Source organism: Oryctolagus cuniculus, chromosome 1 (genome assembly GCF_051225735.1).
Source record: "Oryctolagus cuniculus isolate XC-2025 breed Fujian yellow rabbit chromosome 1, ASM5122573v1, whole genome shotgun sequence".
NCBI lineage: Eukaryota > Metazoa > Chordata > Mammalia > Lagomorpha > Leporidae > Oryctolagus > Oryctolagus cuniculus.
The window spans coordinates 118,210,930-118,216,927 of NC_142867.1; positions in this window are offsets into that span (position 1 = coordinate 118,210,930).

Here is a 5,998-nt window from a genome sequence, read left to right on the forward strand (position 1 = left end):
CTGTCAAAAAAAAAAGATTTATTTATTTGTTTATTTGAAAGTCAGCATTACAGAGAGAGGAGAGGGGGAGAGAGAGAGAGAGAGAGAGAGAGAGAGAGAGATCTTCCATCTGCTGGTTCACTCCCCAGTTGGCCCCAATGGCCAGAGCTTCACCGATCTGAAGCCAGGAGCTGGGAGCTTCTTCTGGGTCTCCCTTGGGTGTGCAGGGGCTCAAGGACTTGGGCCATCTTCTACCGCTTTCCCAGGCCACAGCATAGAGCTGGATCAGAAGTGGAGCAGCCGGGTCTCGAACTGGTGCCCATATAGGATGCCGGTGCTTCAGGCCAGGGCATTAACCCACTGTGCCACAGTGCTGGCCCCTCTCATATGCTTTTTTTTTTTTTTTTTTGACAGGTAGAGTTACCAACAGTGAGAGGGAGAGACAGAGAGAAAGGTCTTCCTTCTGTAGTTCACCCCCAAATGGCCGCTACGGCCAGAGCTATGCTGATCTGAAGCCATGGTCCAGGTGCTTCCTCCTGGTCTCCCCTGTGGTGCAGGCGCCCAAGCACTTAGGCCATCCTCCACTGCCCTCCCGGGCCACAGCAAAGAGCTGGACTGGAAGAGGAACAACCGGGACTAGAACCCGGCGCCCATGTGGGATTCCGGCACCGAAGGCCGAGGATTAGCCACGTGAGCCGTGGCACCAGCCCTGATTTTAAAAATATCTGAAAGGATAAACAGGAGCTCATCAGTAGCTACCCCAGGTGAGTGGTCTGCAGGATGAAGAAGTACTTAATGATGGATGAACTTAGATTTTCATCTTATACAGCTTGGATATTTTTGTTTGAACATGTATTAGGTTTAAATTAATACAAATATTTTTTAAACTAGCAAAATAGGAAACCCAGCAGAGCAGTAGGGATAAAAGAGCGGGGAAGGGAGGGAGGAGACAGAAAAGGAGACATAGAGAGTTGAATATTGTCCTTTCCCCGCCCCCAGGTTCATGTGCAGCCAGAACTTTAGAATGCGGTCTGCTTTGGAAACCGGGTCTTTGCAGGTGCGGTCACACTGGATTGAGGTGGGCCCTGATCCAATGACTGGTGGCCTTAAAGAAGAGATCACAGAGAAACAAGACACACACACAGAGCGACAGAGACCAGGCAAAGACACAGCTGAGCAGGGAGTGATCACCTACAAGCCGAGGAAAGCCTAGGCTTGCCTGCAGCCACCAGCAGCTGGCATCTGCATAGCAGGAGCCTCCCCTGGAGCCCTTGGAGAGAACATGGCCCAGTTAACACCTTCATCTCATAGTTCCAGCCTCTAGAAGTGAGAGGCCGATTTTCTGTGGTTTTAAGGCACCTAGTTTGAGGCGCAGTCCCAACACAGGAAGAGAAACAGAGACAGAGGAGCAGGCCAGTGGGGTGAGTGGGAAGCCTTGAGGAGCAGCTTTGTCATCAGGTGTATGCACTAAACCTAGAAGGGGGTCTTCAAAACGTTTGTGAAAATGTGTATTATGAAAAAAACCTATGCATGAATGTCAAGGGTTTTTATGGGCACCAAAATTAATTTATCTTTGAATTTCATTTACAGAGAACTTTAAAGAACTCACTTCACATTTATGGAGCGCTGGCTCTGTCCCTAGTTTTATAAAAGGGTCCGAGTAAAGCATTTGTTCTCCCTAGCCTTTGTTACATCTGTACCAGGATGTAGATGTTTCCGCCTGGCTGCGTCCAGACTTCTGGACTCGGTGCAGTGTGTTGCAAGCATCTCCCTGTGGCTCCTCCATTGGAACCCTGTGGGGAGAGGGTACTCCTGGGCAGGGGGCCTCGGCTTATTATCTCAGCAGCTACAGGGATCCAGCCAACAAACTCTGGCTCCTGCCAGGGGCAGGCTCCTGCTGTCCGCCTTCCAGCTGGGTGCTTGCTCTTTGCTCTCTGCTCCCCCCTCCTGTTTGGCCCTCTGGCCCTTGGCCGCCTGGGTCACTGCCCCCTGGCATCATCACTCTGAAGCCTGCAGCCCTGCTGGGCCATTCACAGGCAGAGTAGTGGTGGTGGGGCAGCTGTTAGTTCCTTGGTCCTCCCCCACTCCCCCCACCAAATACACGCATGCACACACACATATGTTCAATGTATATTACTACCCAGCGAAGGGGTCCAGGCAGAGAGAGTGATGGGAGGTGGCAGACTCTGGGGGGATGCAAATGGACTGGGTGTTGTGTGTGTGTGCATTAGGGGGAGACAGTGGAAGCAATCAGTGTGAGGCTGGGGCTGTCCCCAGACTGCCCTCCCTGGGCAGTTACATGCCAGCATCTTCAGCCGCTACCAGCTGGCACACAAGCCTTGGGCTACCAAGGGGCTTCCGCATATGGCCCCTTGGTCACTGAACATGCCCAGCCACATTCTCTGGCCCAGGTGCTGGCACCAGGCCAAGGAAGTTAGCCTGGGGTAGCTACCCCCCTCTCCCCCCTCGTGCATATGCACAAGCTGCTTCCCGTCAGAATCAGATGCCATAACCCTACCCTCTACCTCCACAAATTAATGCCCCTCATTCTCCCTGCCTCCTGCTACTCTTCTTTCTGCTAACTCCCCTCAAAGTCTCTTCCCTACCCTTACTAAAGGCCAGGCTGTATGTATGATTGTTAAAACCTGGGAAAGAAGTAGGCTACTAAGGTGGCAGAAGGCAGGGACCCTGAACTTAACTGTCTTTCTGCAGCCTAAGGTGGAAGCTTACACATCCACTGAACAGACTGGGGATAAGGTACCCCTGTGGCAGTGCTCCTATTCCGTGTTCTAGGTGCTGGGCAAAAACGTGCAGTTCACAGGCTAGGATGGAGAGATCAGTGTGGTGAGTTTTCTTTCCCCTGTAAGCAAAACGTAGCCACAAAATAATTGTCTTGGTAATTTGGGAGGAGGAGAAAGCAAATGCCCTCCAGAAACTGCTTTTTGGTGAAAAGGGGCAGAAAGGACCTTAAATAAGGAGGGGAAGGCTACAGCAGAGCTGGAGGCTGCGACCTCACTGGGCCTTCTCTGCTCACCCTGCTCCACCCTCTGCCAGGCCCGGGGATCTAGGGACTTTGGGGACTATGGAGGGGAGGAGGGAGAGGAGGGAACTGATGTGTGGTGGGAGGTGTGAATTCCTTTTTCACCTCCCTTAAGTATGCATCTCTCTTTAGCATTAGATCTGAGTTGGTTTAAAAGGAAAGTATTCTAGCAGCAGGTGTTTGGTGCAGTGGCTAAAATGCCACTTGGGATACTGGAGTGCCTGGGTTTTAGTCCCAACTCCAATCCCCATTCCAACTTCCTGATAATGTGTACCCTGGAATGTAGTAGGTGACGACAAGTACTTGAGTCCCTGCACTCACATTGGAGACTCGGATTGAATTCTGGGCTGCTAGCTTCAGCTGACTCAGCCCTAGCTGTAGTGGGCATTTGTGGAGAGAACCAGAAAATGGGAACTCTCTCTCTCTCATGCTCTCTTTCTATCTATATATATTTCTGCCTTTCAAATTAAAATAAATAAATAAAATAAAAAAGAGAGCCAATGAAGGAAAGAGCAGAAACAAGACACAAAGGTGAGGAGAGGAAAGACAGTGCCCAGAGAGGTGAGGTGTAGAAGTGGGACAGGGGATGCAAGGCAGGGGAGTCCCGGACAGGAGAGTGATCCTTTTATTTGTCCAGTCTCCAAACCCAGATGTCTGGGATTAGGAAGAGCCTTGCCCATGGGCTGAGCTGCTGCCTCCGCTCAGGGAACCCTGAGCAAATACGCCCTGATCCCCACATAAAGGGCCAATTAACTGAGCCATCTCTGGGAACAAATCCGCTAACAGGGTGACAAGCCCCTAGACGCTGGCGGGCCCTGTGTTTGCGGAGAGGCCAGCCGGGAGCAAATCAGGGGATTAGGATGGGGCAAGATCTGCCTGGCGGGAGGGTTTCCAGCCTCCCTGCCCCACAGCAGGATCTGGTGCCAGGACGCCAGATTTCTGTCCTGGCTGGGCCTCCGGTGTGGTGGAACCCAGGTGATCGAAGTCAGGAGCAGAGTGCTAGAAGTGTGACCCTGAAGGGTCAGAGTGGACCCCGTAGCACAATGTCTTCTGAACAGATGGAGAGACTGAGGTCCAGGGGGCGACACCCTGTAGCAGGCAAATATATTCAGACTGGAGCTCACCTCTGAGTGGGTCATTCCTGAAGGGATAGATTTCTGTAAAGGGCATGGTTGGTTCATCTCTCTCTTATCTGACTTCAGCCTGGTCCTGGAGACAGGGACAGGTGTCAAACCCCCTCTCTTGGTGTCCTGGGAGCATGTGCGGCTGGTTCCTCTCCCACCCACCCTAACCTGTCTCTTGGTCTGCTTGGATTTAAAAGGTGCTGAAAGAACAGCTCCCAGGACACTGCCTCCTGCGGGGCCAGGGGGTTGGGGTACTCCTGCACATCCCTTTATGTTTCCTGGTGGCCCAGAGCTGAGGTGAAGGGGAAGGAAGACACTGAAATGCTAGTGAGTTGGAGGTCCACCCAGAGGAGTGTGGATGAGGCAGGCTTCAAGAGTGAATCTCCCATCCCCTTGACAACTGTATGGTTCCCTTGTTGGCTGTCTGCCTGAAATTCTTGACTCTTTACTCCGGGTTCTGGGATCTCGACCAGCTCACCTCTCGGGCCCCTCCCTGGGTCAGCAGCAGCCATCCCACAAAGGTTGTCTCATCCCACAGACTGTCTCTCATCAGCGGCGTCCTGCCCAAGATGGGAGCATCTGGTCTCTCCCCCTGACATCCCCAAGGCCAACTCCAGCCTAGGAAAATATGTGGATGTGTTTGTAAGGGTGGAGACTGGAAATCTTTAGTTTGAAAGAACCCCAGGAGAATGAGACTCCAGAGGGAAGGAGGTCATGTCTCATCCCCTTTAAAGATGGCCCTAATGGGCCGGCGCCGCGGCTCACTAGGCTAATCCTCTGCCTTGCGGCGCCGGCACATCGGGTTCTAGTCCCGGTCGTGGCGCTGGATTCTGTCCTGGTTGCCCCTCTTCCAGGCCAGCTCTCTGCTGTGGCCAGGGAGTGCAGTGGAGGATGGCCCAAGTGCTTGGGCTCTGCACCCCATGGGAGACCAGGATAAGTACCTGGCTCCTGCCATCGGATCAGCGCAGTGCGCCGGCCGCAGCGTGCCGGCCGCGGCGGCCATTGGAGGGTGAATCAATGGCAAAGGAAGACCTTTCTCTCTGTCTCTCTCTCTCACTGTCCATTCTGCCTGTCAAAAAAAAAAAAAAAATTAAAAAAAAAAAGAAAAGATGGCCCTAATCAAGTTCAGATTTGCAGGGATTTTGAATCAGTCTTGTTTTTACCTCTTGCACTTGCCTTTCCAGAAACGGTATTGCTCTTTGTCCTAGATTTCTCAGTTCCCGTTCAGTCTCCTCAAAACGCAAAACAATCTAATAAATATGTCAGCACAAAGTAATGCAAAAGTATGCAAATAAATGCGGCCACCCAGCTCCCAGGCCTCCCGGCTGCAGACGACTAGGGGGCAAAAGGCGTGGACGCGCTGTAGAATTCTCTCCTCGAACCCAACTCTGCTCCAAACCACCCGCAGCCTCCCACGCTTCCTGAGCCCCAGGTCTTGGGAGCGAATGAAAGCCTGGATTTTGGCAGCCAAAGAAGCATCTGCTTCTGCTTCGCCCCGGGAAAGGAGAGGACACGTTCGCTTTCCAACTTTAGGCAGACGCGCAGAGTCTCACCCGGCATCTTGGGTGCTTAGAGAAAGGAGGGGAACTACCCCCTTATCCTAACCCCCGGCAGAGTCCAGAACAGGACGCGGGGCGCGGGGCGGGGACTCCACTTCGCGCGCTAGGACACTTGCGTCTCCTGCCCTGCTAGTGGCCGTCGGGGTAAGGGTGGGAGGGTAGAAGGAGCGGATTAATCCCTTAATTACGCCGTGATCGGCGTGGCACCTGCCTTCCGCCCGCCCAGCTCCCAGGGGACGCCGGCACTGGGGGGTGGAGAGAAGGACGCGCGGAGGAGGAGGGCGCGCGGAGGCACC